The 18,434-nt window shown below is 46.6% G+C and overlaps 1 long non-coding RNA gene across 1 annotated transcript in view; it reads right to left on the reverse strand.

Annotated features, from left to right (window-relative positions):
* The window catches only part of LOC123835153 (uncharacterized), a 47,156-nt gene that overhangs the window by 11,075 nt on the left and 17,647 nt on the right, over positions 1–18,434 (reverse strand). Inside the window, exons 5-6 of the long non-coding RNA XR_010406695.1 lie at positions 9,991–12,947; positions 1,582–1,813 (exon numbers count right to left, since the gene is read on the reverse strand). This is a non-coding gene — a long non-coding RNA (uncharacterized LOC123835153). The remainder of the gene's footprint in view (positions 1–1,581; positions 1,814–9,990; positions 12,948–18,434) is intronic.

The following is an 18,434-nucleotide window of genomic DNA, read 5'->3' on the forward strand; positions in this document are numbered from 1 at the left end:
AGTGAGATAAAATCTAGGATCTGTATGCAGTCAAGGGCATCCCTGACACATCTGGTGGCCAGCTCTGCCCACAGCACATCCAGTCCATCCCTTGCCCACAGCATTAGGGACGGACATAGAATCCCTCCACAGGGTTAATTCTCACTCTGCGAATAGACTCTCTCCCCTGCGTTACTACCTAGAATTTACAGGGTGCTTAATGTTTACACAGTGCTCTGTTCTATTTTACTGAAGGTAGAGCAAACATACACGTGTAGATAAAAATATTGCATCAGGAAACCTTGGATTTATTCCCAGGTTTGTTTCTGGCTTATGCGGTTTCTATAAAGGTCATCTGATTTTTCGATGCACATAGAGTAAAACTTGCCCTTGCTTTACTACACAGGCAGGTCATAAAATCATATGAGACTGTGAAATGTCTCAGGTGCTTACAATGACAGGATGTACTCTCACTCCCCTGATTGTCTCACCAAAGATGTGTCACTAGAATCACTTTATAGAAAACTATGGCAACCATAATTTGATTTCAGCCTGGGGTGCCCATGGGCACTTCACCTGGTATGTGTGGGGCTTACTTTTGTGTTGATCAGGAAGGCTTGTGGAGGTAAATAGGGCCTGAGGAGTCCCTCACTCTGGCAATGCATTGTTAGCTGTCCACGCACCAATACTGAGATACAGTCTTGATGCACCCCTCTTCCTAAACAAGTCCTGCTTCTTTATTTTTCTGCACAAGTTTCCCTTTGTCCCTTCCTTTTCATTTCACACCACTATTCCCTTTGCTGCTACCTGGACCTCTGAGGTCATCTCTTAAACAGGTCCCCTAACTGCCTTCTATATATTCTGCCTGCTACCAGATTAATAATCCCCAAACATTGCTTGGCGTGCTCCTCTCTGCTCCAAAACTTTCTATGGCTCCCCATTGCTTAAAGCATAAAATCCAAACTCTTTAGGGAGGACTATAATCTGGAAATAAGATTGCCTTCCCTACTGAGGGTCGCTGGTGCGCCCACTTCCTTCTCTCTAAGTCCTGGGCTTCACGACCACAATCTGCTCAAACCCAACATCCTTTCCCCAATTCCCAACTGTCACCAGTATGGACAGGTGATATACGTGCGATCCAATGAATCATTTCCCGTTTCTCCCTCTTGGACACCTCTCTACCTTTTACACACCTGGGCTCCCCGTGTTACAGGTTTCCTCTCCTCTCGATGGCTCTCCTCAGCTCCACCTGGATGATACGCGTCCCATCTACACCTCAAGATCCACCCAAAGAGCAACCACCTCCGGTCTCAGCTCTGAAGACACTGGAGTCCCTGCAGCTCCTTTCGTACTCAGCCAGGTGCGTGTGCACATGTGTGTGTATGCACACATGTGTGCATGTGCCTGTGTATGCAAGTATGTGCACGTGTGTTTTCTCTCCACCACGCCTATCGCTGTTTAAAAGAGACATGGTGCATGATGCATTATTTCACCAGTTCTAAGACATGCCTTTTTTGGCACTGTGACAACTCTGAAATTGGGATACACTTTAAAAATTGATATACATCCCAGTTTGTCAGGGTGTTTCTTTCTTGGAAGTACCTAAAATAATGGTGTGCCACACAATCAACTGTGTCTTAAGTTGGATGAAAGAGATGCTTCTTCAGATTCCCTGCAGGTCCCCGCACAGGTTTTGCAGGCGGAAGGTGATTTAAAAAAGTCTTACGATCGTCTGATGAATGGAGGCGCCTTCAGAGGACAGCACAGAAGTAGGTTCTGAATGTATGAGAGCCCACACCATAGACACAGTTCTTGCCACTCTCTGCCGTTCCTCCTGAAGCAAAAAACAAAAACGATGATCTGCTCAAATGGGAGAAAGGAAATGGGAAGGAAAGTGTTGGGGGTCAAAGTGTGTCCCCCCTGAAAAAGACGTGTTGAAGTCCCAACCCCTAGTACCTCAAATGGTGACTTTATTTGGAAACAGGGTCATTTTAGATGTAACTAGTTTAGACGAAGTTATCCTGGAGTAGGGTGGACCCCTGATCCCATCTGATTGGTGTCCGTATAGGAAGATGGCCATGTGAAAACAGAGCTACACAGGGAGAACAGCATGCGAGCACAGAGGACTGGGGTAATGCATCCGTGAGCCAAAGGATGCCAAAGATCGTTGGCAGAGCACCAGGAGCTGGGAAGAGGCAAGGAAGGATTCTTCTAAAGGTTCAGGGAGAGGATAGCCCTGCTGATATGCTGAGTTTGGACCTCTAGGCTTCACAACTATAAAACAATGCATTTCAGTCATCCAGTTCATGCTGCTTTGTTACAGCAGCCCTAGGAAATGAATACACGGAGGAATAGAAAAGCATAGGTTAATACCTTAAAATACCCTCCCCCACAAATCATGAATAAACAAACAAAAATTACTAGAGTTGCCAGTAATTGATTAGAGGGGGACTAGATTTGGAGAGGTAACGGATGAGTTAAAGAGCAGTAAGGGATCAGGGAGGGAATAGAGATAGCTTTGGGGGCAGAACCGGGGGGCGTGCTTTGGGGAGAGGTGGTGAGGGTGGACAGGCAGGGTGGGGCTTGAATGTTGGGGGTCTTTAGACTGGTTGGTTTAGGTAATGGGAAATCATTAAGTTTTAACGCTGGGAATTGTTATAGTAAAGAAGTTTTTAAACAAAATGTAGTGAGAAAAAAATAAGAACTCTGAAATTTGGACCAGGTTCAAATGCTAGTTTTCCCACTTACTAGTCGTGTGACTTAAAGCAAATTAGTTAATCTCCCTGGGAATTCAGCCTTCTCAGGCCATAAAAAGGAGATAGCAGGAGAATTCCTAGGCGATGCATAGTAGGGGTTGCAGCATCGTCTTTGGGTCCTCCCAATTCCCCAAATAAAAACAGAACAACTAGATAGAAAAAACAAAAACTCATGCACAACATGTACAGGATAATTAGCTGTGAAGGCATCTCCATTAACGCCCAAATAAAAGCAGGTGGGACAAACCACTACAGACATGAGACCTGCACGGTACTAACATCTGTGTGGGAGAACTCAGGGAAGTCACGGGGCATCTAATAGAACAACAGGTAGAAGCCAGCAGACCAATTTGTGGACAATGACTGAAACAAGGAGAGGTTTGCCCATTTCAATAGAGAGAGAGAGCATACGAAGGTCCTGCAGGAAAACCTCAAAGGCTGGATCAGTCCAACCTTATAAATGCTTGAAATTGGCCCAGCAAGGTTCCCTTCCTGATTGAGGCCCCACACTATGGAGAAACTACTTGGAGTAAAATCAAGATTGAGGAAAATGGGGATAACTGAAGTGAAGAAAAGAGAACGTCCAGATAACTGAGAACTAAGCCAATAAATGTCATCAAGCAAGCTGTTACATGAAAACAACAGAAGGATCTTTGTTAAGCTTGAAAAAAAAAAGCTATTAGAACCAAGCCTTCTTATAAAAGTTCAGGAAAACTAACTTCATATAAAAATCAATAGCACAAAATATCAAGGTCAAATCTCATACAAAGTTACTATTTAGAAAAAGATGAAGAGAAATAGAATGACATACAATCCACACAATGAAAGCATGCTGGAAAGACATGCACATTGAACAGGGAGAAACTATAATGCACCGTGTTCATTTTCTATTGTGGCATAATGAATTATGAACTTAGTAGCTTAAAAGATATTTATTATCTTGCAGTTTCCATAGGCCAGGAGTTCAAGCACAGACTAGCTGGGTCCTCTGCCTGGAGTCTCATGAAGCTGAAATCAAGGTGTTAGCTGGGACTGTGTTCCTACCTGAGGGTTGAGGTCCTTTTCTAAGCTCACTGGTGTTGGCTGGGTTTAGTTCCTTGTGGTTGTAGGACTCAGACCCTCAGCTGCTAGAGGTCGTCTCTTGTCCCCAGTGACATGGCCCTCTCCAAAACAGAGCAGCTTGCATTTTCAAGACCAACAGGAGAGTATCTCTGCTACTTTGAATTTCTCTGACTTTTCTGTCTCTGACCTTTAGACTCTCATTTAAACAAGTCTCCTGATTAGGTCAGGCTCACCCAGGATACTTCACCTTGATTAACTTAAAGCCAACTGATTAGGAATCTTAATCACAACTGAAAAATCCTCTCGCTTTTGCCATAAAATGTAGCCTAATCATGGGAACGAAATCTCTTATAGTCACAGGTCCTGTCCACAGGATGTACACCAGGCGGCTGGTCTCTTGGAGGCTATCTTAGAAGGTACTTCAGAAAAAGCTAAGAAACATTAAGAAAATGACACAAGATGAGAAAGAATGGCGTAAGTCACAATCAGAAAAATCTCAGAGTTGAACTGACAGAAATAAAAAAGAACTAAAACAGAAGGAACAAATCTTAGAAGTGAAGACTGAACCAGAAGGAACACAAGAATGCAAGGTGGTGCAGCCACTCTGGAAAACAGTATGGAGGTTCCTCAGAAAGTTGAAAATAGAGCTACCCTATGAGCCAACAATTGCACTATTGGGTATTTACCCCAAAGACACAAATGTAGTGATCCTAAGGGGCACCTGCACCCCAATGTTTATAGCAGCAACGTCCACAACAGCCAAACTATAGAAAGAGCCCAGATGTCCATCAACAGATGAGTAGATAAAGATGTAGTGTATATATATATACAATGGAATATTACTCAGCCATCAGAAAGGATGAAATCTTACCATTTGCGTCATTATGCTACGTGAAATAAGTCAACCAGAGAAAGACAGTTATCATATGTTCTCACTGATATGTGGAATTTGAGAAGCAAGACAGAGGATCATAGAGGAAGGGAGGGAAAAATGAAACAAGACAAAACCAGAGAGGGAGACAAACCATAAAAGACTCTTAATCTCAGAAAACAAATTTGAGGGTTGTTGGAGGGGAGGGGGGTGGGAGGGATGGGGTGGATGGGTGATGGACATTGGGGACGGTATGTGCTATGGTGAACGCTGTGTGTTGTGTAAGACTGATGAATCACAGATCTGTACTCCTGAAACAAATAATACATTATATGTTAATAATAAAAAATAAATAAAAATTAAAAAAAAAAAAAACCACAACAAACAATGACAAGAAAAGTAGAAGGGAAAGGGAGAAAAAATTTCCAGAATCCAGAAAGGATAAGAAAAAGGTAAACGTATTTGAGAGTGTGAAAATATCGAAGATAGAAGAAGAAGATCCAACACATGAGAACAGGCGTCCTTAAAGTAGAAAATCGAAAGCAAGGGATCAGACCAGGTACTAACAACTATAATTCAAGAGAACGTTTCTCAAATTACAAAGATTTAAACTACATATTGAAAGAAAACACACTGTACCATCTGGGAATAGTTATCTATGAAAATCAATGCCGAAGCATATTCTAGGAAAAGTACAGGACTTTAGGGAAAAAGAGAAAATGCACCTTGAGTATCTTGATAAAAAAGAGAAAGTGACTTGTAAGGAGTATAGGCTTATCATTGGGCTTTTCAACAGCAATGCTCTATGCCACAAGAACAATGTATTTTGGGTACTCAAGGAAAGATGGGGACTGTGGATTTTAAAACAGTAAAATACTTTTCAGTATAAAGAGCACACATTCTGGTGAGCATGAAGAACTCAGGAAATAGTGTTCCCATGAGCTCTTTGTAAGGAATTTAGTAGAGAATGAACTTTAGACAACTAAATGTCGGCAAACATCAGCACAGGGACGGCTGCTTAGCATTAAATATATAGTTACTCGTAAAACTAAGAGAGGGTTTAAAAGCAGAGATTGTAGTATGTGATGACTATGTGATCTGATGACGTAAATCATAACAAAATAAGTCAACAAAATAAATCAACAACTAAAGGGAGAATGGGGATAACATAGGCAGACAAACTTGTTAAGTGTTTTCAGTAATCATAATCAATGTGCTAGGATTAGTATTGTTGCTCTGAGACCATAGTATGTGTCATGTGGGATGAAGCAAATGAGAAGTTATGGGGTATTTTTTTTTAAAGATTTTATTTATTTATTTGAGAGAAAGAGAGAGAGAGAAACAGCATGAGAGGGGATAGGGTCAGAGGGAGAAGCAGGCTCCCCGCCGAGCTGGGAGCCCGATGTGGGACTCAATCCCAGGTCTCCGGGATCATGACCTGAGCCGAAGGCAGTCGCTTAACCAACTGAGCCACCCAGGCGCCCGAGAAGTTATGGGGTATTTTAATTCTATTCTTCCCCGCATCACTGAGAACTAAGAATCTCAGTGTGAAAGAAAGAAGATACAGATGGAATATAGAAGTGGTTAAGTAAAAACCTTGTTTTCTTAACTTGAATTGAAAAATTCTCTATGAACTCAAGGAAGATAGATAGATGGTGGATAGGTAGATATCTCCATAAATAGATACACATTCATAAATATGTAAAGTTTCAAATATATATATGAACAAAAAGTACATCATTTTGGTTGTACTATGTATCATTTGGATGTACTATGGATAATCATTGCATTCTGGCTGGTCATTGTTTCTATATTTTTGTCTCTCTCTCTATATATATTCATATTTTTATACATAGCCATAGCCTCTAGGTTGTACTCTTAAAATATCATTCTCTATTGGGATTCCTGGGTGGCTCAGTTGGTTAAGCATCCAACTCTTGATTTTGGCTCAGGTCATGATCTCAGGATTGTTAGATCGAGCCCCTTGTTGGACTCCACACTGAGCATGAAGCCTGCTTAAGATTCTCTCTCTCCTTCTCCCTCTGCCCCTCTCCGCTCACGCTCTCGCTCTCTTAAAAAAAAAAAAAATCATTCTCCATTAAAAGAAACCAGAGATTCTAGGAAAATGGCTGATTCTGGATTGGAGGTAAGAAATGTTCCAGAAGAGTCTGGAACATCTCAAGATACCAAATAGCAAAGAACTACCAAAGACTATTAAGGCCGTGTCCAAATGACTCAGGAGTTCCCACTGGCCAAAAGGTGGGACAATTTGAGATTCAATAAAGACAGGAATTTCAGTGGATTGAAACACATCAAATATAAGTCCATAAATTTATAATGATATTAATTTATTTTTATTTCTATAGATTTTATTTATTTATTTATTTGAGAGAGAGAGCATGAGTGTGGGGGTGGGGAGGGAGGGGCAGAGGGAGAAGCAGGCTCCACACTGAGCAGGGAGCCTGACATGAGGCTTTATCCAAGGACCCTGGGATCACGACCTGAGTTGAAGGCAGACACTTAACCGAATGGGCCACCCAGGTGCCCCTATAATGATATTTAAATAAGAACTATCACCTTTTGAGGATGACAGGCAACCAATTCATTATCCTGAGAACTGAGTGAACAAAAGCAAAGGAAAAGCATTTACTGTCTTTCCTATATAAATGGTACGCTAGACAACCAAACAGTAGATGAAGGGATGGATCACCTTGTAAAGTAGTATAGCTATTAAAAATTTTTAAACTGCAGAATTCAAATACCACCAGCTTGTAACTCCAAATGAATTTGTTAAAGGAGCAGAGACCTGAACATCATTTGCTGCTAAACTGAAATAGAACAAAAACCACACACATCCTGAAAAGAAAGCAAGTCACTTATAGTGTTTGCCAAAGGAATGGAATCTGAGCCTGACCCAGCTGCTGGATTCAGCCGCCGATTCGTGGCACATCCAGAAGACGAAGGAAAATGTTCAACTGTACCATTAGGACCTAGTCAGCAAAGTCCTGCCTTAGGAAATTTCATGGGTCAAAAGGCCAGAGCTTAACAGATACATTGTAATTAAAAGAAATGGATGGAGCATGTATTAGTCTGCGATTGCTACTGTAATTATGATAAATATGGTGGCTTAAAACAACACTAAGTTATTATCTAACCGTTCTGGAGGTTCAAAGTCTAAAATGAGTTTTGTGGGGCCAAAATGTAGATATTATGAGGCACCCGGGTGGCTCAGTCGTTGGGAATCTGCCCTCGGCTCCGGTCATGATCCCAGGGTTCTGGGATCGAGCCCTGCCTCGGGCTCCCTGCTCAGCGGGAAGCCTGCTTCTCCCTCTCCCACTCCCCCTGCTTGTGTTCCCTCTCTCTCGATCTCTTTCTGTGTCAAATAAATAAATAAAATCTTTAAAAAAATAAAATAAAATGTAGATGTTGTTAACAAACCACCTGCATCACAAGGCCCATGTGATGATCAAGTAACACATTGAAAGTGCTTCCAACTACCTAGAACAAGCTCACTGTCAATACACATTAGAAAATGTTATTTACAAAAAAAGTCCGGTGGCATATGCAGAACAGGCTTCTCTCTGCCCCGCTTCCCATGTTCTGTCTCACGAGTGTGGGAGGAAATGTCAAGAGTGGGCCGGGTCTCGTTCAGGCACACCCATCCTTGATTTCCTAGCATATGGAAGCACCCGTGGACCGCCCATCATCCCATCGAGAACAACTTAAATGTTAGACAGTTGGTAATGCTACTGAGAACAAATCTCACCCTCACTGGCCTGGTTTAACTCCCGGGAACACCGCAAAATAAGCCTGTTCCCTTGTCCATTGGGTAGGTGCCCAAGCAAGAGGTAGCTCTCAGATTTTCTCCTATCCACCACCCTGCTTTTTCCGAAGGGGCGAAGTAACAATCAGACTTTTCAAAACGTGGGCTATAACCACTCTTGGTGGTGGGTGGTGTTGCTAGGCAGCAGCTGCCTCGCCTGGTCTAGCCTTGCCTGCCCGTCTTCCTCGCCCTCCCCTCCTCCTCCCTCCTTCCGTTGTCCCCCTCTCTGCCTTTCCTCCTGCTACAGGGAGTACTAATAAGCATAACTAACAGTTTGGGGGTTTTCGATGCACCGGATACTGTTGTAAGTGTTTTATATGAGTTAACTCATTTATTCCTCATCCCAGGCCTAGGAGGTAGGCACTATCACTGCCTCTGCTTTATAAACGAGACACCAGGAAACTTGCCCACGGTCATATGATTAGTCATACGGTGGAGGTAAGACTCGAGCCCAAGCTCTGCGAGTTTGGTTCCAAAACCTGTGCGTTTCGGCTGCCTCTAGGCCTGGTACAATCAAGGTTTAGGGCTGGGTCTCAGAAAGGTGACGTGGAGGGCTTCGTGGCCTCCTTTCATCAGAAGCCTAAAAAACTAGGGTAAGGGAATGCTTGCTGAGGTCCAGCCCAGCTAACAGAAATTCTCTGCACCTGATTAGAGAACCGATCAAGGCCCCCATCGTAGAGTATTATTTTCCTTTATCTTGCCACTCTTCTTTGCATGTGAATATTCCTGGGGAGTGGCTGGCCAAGGTCTGGCGCAGAACCTGCCCCCTGCCCCCCAATCCCCAGCCCTCACACCACCACTGTATCTAACACAGGCTGCCCTTCGGCATGTGAGGCCCTCTGGCCCATGCCCAGTGCTCTCTCCCCCAGGCTGAACGAGCTTCTGTTCCTTCAAACACGTCCCCGTGGGGCAGCAGAACGATGCCTCGGCGCCTCGCAGCCCACCAGCCCAACCCGGAGCTCCGCGCAGCTCAGAGGCCGACCCCACGAGCTCAGAATGGCTCCTGTGTGACCTACTCCGCTCTGGGCACAGGGCCTTCCATCCAGGCCTGCCTGTTTTAGGCCCCAGCAGAACCAGGCGTCCTTGGCAGTGACCCTGATAACACACACTCATGTTGTTTTCCTTCTTCTTCTGAGACTCCTTCCTGTTCAATCAGTCCTGCTTCTCAAGATCAGTTCCCAAATCACTTACTTGGTTGCAGGTTCTTTGTCTCAAGCTCTGCTTTTGAAGGAAGTCACACTGAGACGACTGGTGTCCAGACAGGCCCTCACACTACACTTCTGCTCAGAAATGTGCTGCCTGTTCGTGGTGGAGAGATTTGGGGGTGCGGGCAGAGTTGCCACGGCTTTGTGGGGGATGGGAGCAGCAGTCTGGCCAGGTTAGAGGTCCTAGGAGCCTCTCTCACAGCCAGAATGTGGGGCTGAAAGCAAATGCCGGGAGCATACCTAAGGAGACTGACTGGGTGGGTCTGCAGACGTGCTTGGGACAGACAAACTTACAGGCCCTACACACATACTGGGATGGCACCAACTTCTGCTCGAGGTTCCACCTGTCAGCCGGCCTGGATTTCAGAATCGCCAGCCCCCAGCACCACATGAGCCAATTCCTTAAAATAAAAAAAATACATCTATCAGTCTGGGAAACCCTGACCCATACAGGTGTGCTGATTTTTATTAATCTACGTTCACCCTGTATGAACCTGGAGGAGTGGGTAAAGCGATTGGTATGTGTGATCAGTCCTGGGCCTCACCTAGTGCTAGATGACTTCCTAAATATTGCTGGGAATTAGCTGGCCAATTCCGACAGGTTGCCCTTGAGTTTTTCTGCATCAGAGTTCAGGTTTTGACACAGATTTGCTGATGTCAGGCTTCACGACCACGTGGCCCTTACCGGCTGAATCTGAGATGGAAACTCAGCAGATGGAGATCGCCAGGAGCCTGGTCCTTGTAGGGTCTCTGCGTTGGGAAGTGGAGCTGTAGCTGCTGCATGATGAACCTGCATGACAAACTTGGAGGAGGCTCAGCTTTGAAAAACAGCAACACAACATCCTCACCCACCCACAGGGCTAAGGCCCAACTCGTGTTAGAATTCTTTAAAGGTTTGGTTCTTGCTCCCATTGTTACTCATCATTTTAACGATGAAACGTGGTTCCCTCACGGGGCCCATCAGCTGAACGGGGACCAGCCAGCAGCCAGGCTCCCATCTGTCTCTTCCTCACCTTCCAGTCACCGTGACGCTGGGGTCAGGAGGCACTCTGGCGGCAGCGGGAAGAGCCAGGGACTGCTGACTGTTGGGGACAGTGACCTCGTGGTAACAAATACTGGGAGATGGGAGGCCAAAGTGGGGAAATGAGGCACCTGTGGGGCTTCTATTTCGTTTTTATTTTTACCATAATTGTACACAAATACTGCTGCAAGAGTCAAATCCGTTAAAAACTCAAATAAAGACTCAAAAATTGGACAGACTTATTTAACAAACAAACCAAACAACAAAGCTGCCTGCTCCCAACTTTCTCTAGGGAGCAACTACTGAAAGTTGTTTTAAAGTGGCTTGTTTGGTATTTGGCTCCGTATCGCATATCCCTGTGGGCTTTTCAAGGTTAAGAGCCCCTACGTTTTATAATTGATTCAGTCCGCGAGGTGGGATAATCATTGATGGTTGAAAGGCAATTATCCAAATGATGACAGTTCATTACTTAAAGCTTCCATAGAGGTTTTCCCTGGAGCAGACCTGAAATGTCAGAGGCAATTTCCAGGAAATGTATTTTTTTAAGTTCTTTCTGAAAATGTTGCCTCTTTGCAAGGACTCATCCTGCTACCTGCGGTAGTATTTGTCCTGAGAGAGCCCCTGTGCCATGGTCTCTGCAATCCTACAGCGAGGATCGAGGGCGGCAGGGCGCGCGGGGGCAGAGACCCTCCCCGCCAAGAGTTCAGGGTCCTCGAATACAGATGCTTCACATTGCAGGTTCAGGCTCGCAAAAATGTGGACCCTTCGAGGAGGCAGTCTGCTGTTCACGAAGAGCCGATAATGACTTCCCAGCGGTCCTTTCAGCAGATTTTTTTTTTCCATTTAAGACAGGGAATACTTTACTCAAACCCATCAGAGAAATGGACAGCTTGGGTCTGTAACAGAGTCGTGTTTTAAAGCATAGGTCAGTAATTGCATATGAGAGTATACACTGCTACCTACAAATGAACGGATCAGAGCACAACTTTTCAATACTTAAAACAGAATGAGCTTCCCCATAAAGGCAGCAGCTTTGTGACACTTTTTTTTTTTAAAGATTTTATTTATTTGACAGAGAGACACAGCGAGAGAGGGAACACAAGCAGGGTGGAGGGGCAGAGGGAGAGGGAGAAATGGGCTTCCCACTAAGCAGGGAGCCTGACGTGGGGCTCGACCCCAGGACCCCGGGACCATGACCTGAGCCGAAGGCAGACGCTTAAGTGACTGAGCCACCCAGGCACCCCGCTTTGTGACATTTTTAACTGAAGTAATTCCTCTCTTTCTGCAGAAAGACGCACAGCCGTGTGTTTGTCGTGGCGAGGGTGCCCTTTAACCCTCCGGTTCCCTGGCTCAGAGCACACGTTGGCGACCTCTGCTACAGAAGGCTGATGGTGGGAGGCTTTCTCAGCAGATGGGGCCAGAGGGAATTGGATGCGGAGACAGGGCACCAGGCTGGTCTGGACTTCCAGGCTCCGTCAACCCTAAGGGAAGCAGTGATGGAGGACACAATTTGACCTATCAACCCGTTCAGGCTAGTGTAGGTTGGGCGTTCAGTATGGAGGTTTCTACACGTCATAGATGGGCTCGTTGTCTACCATGAAGGCACAATCAGAGCACTCTAGGGTGGTGTGGGTCATGAGCATGGAGTTGTAGGGCCCAACTACAGCTGTGGAAACCTGGGTGGAGGGTAAATGGAGAACTCCAGCTTGGACTTGTTGCCATAATGGCCAGAGAGAGGTTCCATCAGCAAGGAGGTGAACCCAGACCCCATTCCTCCTCCAAAGCTGAGGAAAACCAAGAAGCCCTGAAGACCTGTGCACCTGTCAGCCAGTTTCTAAATTCCATCCAAGACAAGGTCAATGATCTCCTTACCGATGGTGTGGTGCCCTCGGGCACAGTTATTGGCAGCATCTTCCTTGCCTGTGATGAGCTGTGCAGGGTGGAGGAGCTGGTGGTGGGGGCCGGTGTGAACTTCAACAACTGTGGGTTGGAGGTAACAAATGCTGCCCCGGACACATGCCCGTCAGCCCCGGTCTCACTGAAGACGGTGTTGACGGAGTCATCTCCTCCCCCAGTGGTCTTGTCACTTGGCGTCTGACCATTGGGCTAGAGGCTGAATTCCAGGCAACAGAGCTCCCAGCAGCCACTGCCAATCTGGACCCCAGCCTGGCCAGTGTGGATGCAGATGCACTCACACACGGTTGCTGCTTTGCGGCTGCCCAGCGAATGGCTGAGAGGAAGGGGAGAGAGGTGGTTGCTTCTTACAGCACGGGTGGATGTAAGAGAACCTCTCCGAGATTACTTTTCTTTTTTTTAATTTAAATTCAATTAGCCAACATATAACACATCATTAGTTTTTGATGTAGTGTTCAATGGTTCATGAGTTGCGTATAACACCCAGTACTTTTAACGGAAGACACGAGTGTGAGTTCCTGCCAGGATGTCCATTTCATCTTCCTGGGACCCAGAGGTTTCATGTTCTCTCCTTCCTTCCCCATCCCATAACCTGCTTTGGAAGGAACTGGAGAAGCCGTGTTACCCTGCGGAAGCAGTCACTGACAGCCGCCACTTTAACAGTGACCGCATTATCATATAAAATATATAAATGATTATCCGTGATTTGAAGGATCATGATCATCATGTATGACACGATCACTAGGGTTTCACTGACCTGCATGCTTCCTGTTGTCCCACGACTATATCTTTTTAGGATTATACTATGTAATACGTACAATCAGCTGAAGAAATTCTCTCCTAACCACCCCTCCCCAACCATTAATAGATTCTCTCCTATATTTATTCTTCTGGAGAGACTTTAAAAATACACATTCCAAATTTTAAAGTCCTGTGTGTGTGTGGTGGCGGGGGTGGTGGTGATAGGATCTGATTCTGTTCGATGGACATGGTATTCCAGGAAGTAGGGCTGGTTTCACTGCTCCGGGTCTCCCCTTCCAGGAACATGCCCCCCCTTTGCTCTGGTCCTCTTCCAGCCTCCCACCAAGGTCTGTCATGTCCCTTGTAAAGGAGCTGCACATTAACTTCTGTGAGCCACATCTTTCTTCCCTCTAATTTTCCAGCTGGTTATTGTTATTATTTTTTTTTAAGATTTTATTTATTTATTTGACAGAGAGACAGCTAGAGAGGGTACACAAGCAGGGGGAGCAGGATAGGGAGAAAGAGGGCTTCCCGCCGAGCAGGGAGCCCGACGCGGGGCTCGATCCCAGGACGCTGGGCTCATGACCTGAGCCGAGAGCAGACGCTTAACCGACTGAGCCCCCCGGGGAACCCCTGGTTATTGTTATTATATAAGAAAAGCATTACGCTTTGGATATTTATTTTCCAGCCAGTCACTTTACAGAATTACCGTATTCATTCTAAGTGTTTTCCAGTCAATTTTAATTTGTTTCCTAGGTAGGTGATTATATCATCAAAATCTTGTCTCCTTTTCAATATTTATAATTCTTGGACCATTCAAAATTGAATGAGAATACCTCTGGTGTTCCAATGATTTTGTTAGATATTTTCTATTATGTTAAATAAATAACATTTGATTACTGTTTTACTATGGATTTTTTTTAATTCTGGGAAATTTTTAAAATTCTTTTTTAATGCTGGATTTTGTTCAGATAAAGACTCTGTAGCCAGACTTTGGGGTCAGGTCCCACTGAGCAAGTGGAACGTGGAATGCTGAGTGTCAGGAAGACAAATCCGGTATCAGCGCATACCCATATTTAAACGTCCAGAAAGCTTCACTAGTTTCCCGGGACAATGGGACAGCATATTTGGAATTAGATTATTCCAGATAACCCAGGACTGTTCCAGGTGAGATTAATAGCATGCCCCCTCAACCACCTTTTGCTCTCCCATCTATCCCTGCCCTCCCTGCCCTGTCCACCCCTCATTGTAGGGACATGTCCCAGGCCCCCGCGAACCCCAGTCCCCCTCTGCCCCACTAATGGAGGCATTGAAAGAAAAAAAAAGGGGAAGCTGAAGGAGGTCCAGAGTATTTCTCTGCTTTCTGGGGTGTCCCTGGAAGAGAAGCTGCAACACCTCCTTGGTGGCCAATTACACTCCCCTCCTTTGATGGCCAAGCGACAGTCAGATGACCCTGGTTTGGGGGCTTCTGGTAGAACCACCTCCAACCACCTCTCCTCCTATTGGAGTCCCAGCCCAAAGGGTGGCAGGAGCAGCAGGGCCGGCTCCGCGGGCTTGCCAGCCCACAGCCAGGCAGGGACCGTGCTGGGTTTGATGCTCCATATTAAATTCTTTCTGGCTGAGATATGTGCAGTGGCCCCTGACTAAGAGATGGCCATTATAGTCTTCCGTGGCTGCAGACGACACTCTCGTCTTCAGCCTGAGTCCCGATGTAGGTGTTGGGCTTTCTCGTGCACACTTCTCTGCTGGGGGTGTGTGTGTGTGTATGTGTGAGCAGTCTTGAGTCCTAGCACCAGGACCTCTCCTTCCCAGATCGGCCTGGAGGGCTGGAAACAGCTGCTGGGAACCTGTCCTTCCTACGACAAGCTCCACAAGGCCGTACGGTTGGCCCAGAGCACGGAGGACTTCAGACAGGCCTTTCCGCAATACACTAGGAGTAAGGGGTGGTGCCATAGGCTTCGGAGAGGGCCGATGGTCCATCCTTGTTGAAGGAAATGTGTTGATGGGTATGCCGATCACCTAAATTCTTCCTTTCTCAGCAGCTTAACCACTATGTTGGGGGCAAAGCCAAGTCCAGCTTTTCTGTGGATCTCAGTCAATTCTTCCACAGTCCCTAACATGGCCTTAGCCTCAAAGACCTTTCCTTTTCCTATTTAGTTGGAGGAAGAATATCCACTATGGTGGTTAAGAGCTTGGGTGTGAATCCAGCTCGGCTACCTACTAAGTGTGCAGTCTTGAGCGAATTACTTAACCTCTCTGTACCTTAGTTTTGTTGTCTATAAAATGGGATTAATAGCAGCACCAACCCTTCCTCAGCTTTAAATCTCTCCCTGACTCCTTGCCCCCACCAGCCAACTCCAAGTCTTCAGTGTGCAGCATGAGGACGCCCTCCCCATCTGCCCACCTCTGCTGTGTTTGGAGATGCCATGCTAGAGGCGTGCAGACAGCCAGCCTCACTCAGCTCAGCACTGACGTGCAAGGCAGTCTTACTGAGGTGAGGAGAGCACGTTTAGACAATGAGGGAACTTGCCCATTACCCGTGCGTGGCAGAGCCGGGCTTAGCGTAGTGTCTGCAGATGCCAAAGTCCTTCCTCCCCACCTGGCCCCTCACAGCCCCAAGTGCTTCCAGAACATTCCATGCTGTTTCATTCCTCTGTCTCCTGGCTTATACACTGTTCTCCTCCCTGGTGCATCTAGAAAATTATGAGAAAGTGAATTTGGCCAAAGCAAGTGGTGCAGACGTGAGGGAGTGAAGACAGTAGACAAGAGGAGGGAGCCACGGAGGGGCGCAGTCAAAGCTGTTTTCAGAGATTTTCGAGCAGCGGGGTGAATACGCCCCCATGCCCTCCCTTTCCTGAAGGGCGAGCCGTGGCCTTCTCCTTGGGTTTCTGGCATGAAAACCTGTGGCTTCCACGTTTCAGGCTGAGGTGGAAAAGTGCACACAGCGTGTCTGCATCTGATACGCCGAGTGAGACTCTGGCTTGGTCCTGACTGTGCAGTTGTCATGGCAACACATAATTGTGACTGGAAACGGGGATCAATGCCCAATCACTGACCACAGATCTGCACGTCTTTTGTTTCCGTCTCCACAAAGAATTTCCTTCAAGACAGGTACATCCCCAGGAAAACACAGACGGGATTCCTAACCCTCCCTGTGAAGCACTGTGTCGTCTTGCTGGGGACCGAGGACGGGCGGGGGGGAGGGGGCCTGGCAGCTCGTGGTGGGGGCCAAGGATGGGGGGCCTGGCAGCTCGCCGCAGCACCCACACGTTCCAGGAGACTGTGTCCCTGCCTCCGGGCTTGCTTTCACATCCCACCTCCTCACCCTACCTCCGGTTCGGCTTTTCCAGGGCCGTCCTTCCTCTGAGAGCAGAGCTCTGACAAAATAGTTCCTAGGATTTCATGAGTCCCCGTTGCTTATCCCAACTGTTATTACTATCGTTAAAGACTATCCTCCCTTCAAGGTTCAGCTCTGATCTTCTTCAGGAAGCACTCCCAGCACCAAATATTAGTGATAATCCCTGTGGAACCAAACGAGGCCTTCTTCCTCCCTTCACCATCCCCCACAGCTCCTGGTCTGCATCACATTCGTTCATTCAAGAAACACTATTGACTGTCTCCTAAGCACCAGGCACCGTAGTAGATTATGGAACACTGAACAAAACAAACATCTCTGACCTCATGGGACTTAAAACCTCCTGTGGGAGCGGACAATAAACACAACATATAAGTAAATTAAGCATTGGGAGATATTAGGTATTAGGAGGTGACATGTGCCAGAGATGATAAATGAGCAAAGAAGGGAGATGCCAGGAAAGACTATTTCAATTTTTAAAAGGCCAATCTGGGAAGGACTCACTGAGAAGTGGAATTTGAGTGGGGAGCTGGAGGAAAGGAGAAAGTAGATCATCCAGATACCTAGGAAAAGCACATTTCCAGGCAGAGGGAGTAGTCCATGCAAAAGAGCCTGAGGTAGGAGGGAGTCCGGCATGTTGGAGCAAGAGCTTGGAGAACAGCTAGCCAGCTGGAGAAGGGGCGAGGAGGGGACAAATGGAAAGCCCATCATGAAGGCCTTGTAGGTCATCGTGGGGACATGGGCTTTGACAAGAGTGAAAGGTAGAGCCTTTGGAGGGATTTTGGTAGAGGATCACTCTAACTATTGTTTTGAGAATGTACCAGGGGAGGGGGGTGGAAGTAGAAACCAGTTACCAGGTGATAGACGATCCAGTTTGGACCAGACTGGCATGGAAGATGGGTCAGAAGCAAAGGTTCTGGATACACTTTGATGCAGGACCCCCTGGATTTGCTGATGGGATTGGAAGTAGGCATTAAGAAGGTAAGCAATCCGCATGGAGCACTGGGTGTTGTGCACAAACAATGAATCATGGAACACTTCATCTAAAACTAATGATGTAATGTATGGGGATTAACATAAGAATAAAATAAAAAAAAAAAAAAGAAGGTAAGCAATCCAAGACAACTCAGTTTTTGGCTTGAGTAACAGGAAGGCTGGTAAGGCTGTGGTGTGGTGGGTAGAAGGGCAGGACCCCGGTTTGGGGTATGTCTGGTTTGAGATGTCAGAGAGATCCCCACGTGGAGAGGTCAAGTGGGCATCTGGATATACAAGTCTAGCGCTAAGAAAGAGGTCAGACCAGAGATCCAATCTTAGGGAATGGATGACTTATAAAGCCCTCAGGCTGAGTGAGCACAGCAAAGGGTGAGTGTACCCGGGGAAGAGAACAGGTCCCAGCATGGAGACCCGGGCCACCAAGAGTCGATCAGGAGGAACCAGCAACGGCCAGCGAGGTAGACGGAGAGCCCCAGCGAGAGGTCAGGGAGCCAGGGAAGGAAGTTCTTCAAGAAAGAAGGAGAGACCGACTGCTCAGTGCTGCTGGAAAGTGAGTAAGATGAGGACTGAGGGCTGACGTGGTGGGGGGGTGTCAGCAGCTGGAGGGGCATGGGTGGGAGAGAGCTGGCTGGTGGGCGCCCTAGGAAAGCTGGCTCTCGGCTGCGGATGCTGGGCACAGTCAGCGTCATGACTCCGGACGCCTGGGGAGAACTC

This window comes from Mirounga angustirostris, unplaced genomic scaffold (assembly GCF_029215605.1).
Source record: "Mirounga angustirostris isolate CCGP_5_RB_7025 unplaced genomic scaffold, mMirAng1.0.hap1 SCAF_12, whole genome shotgun sequence".
NCBI classification, from domain to species: Eukaryota; Metazoa; Chordata; class Mammalia; order Carnivora; family Phocidae; genus Mirounga; species Mirounga angustirostris.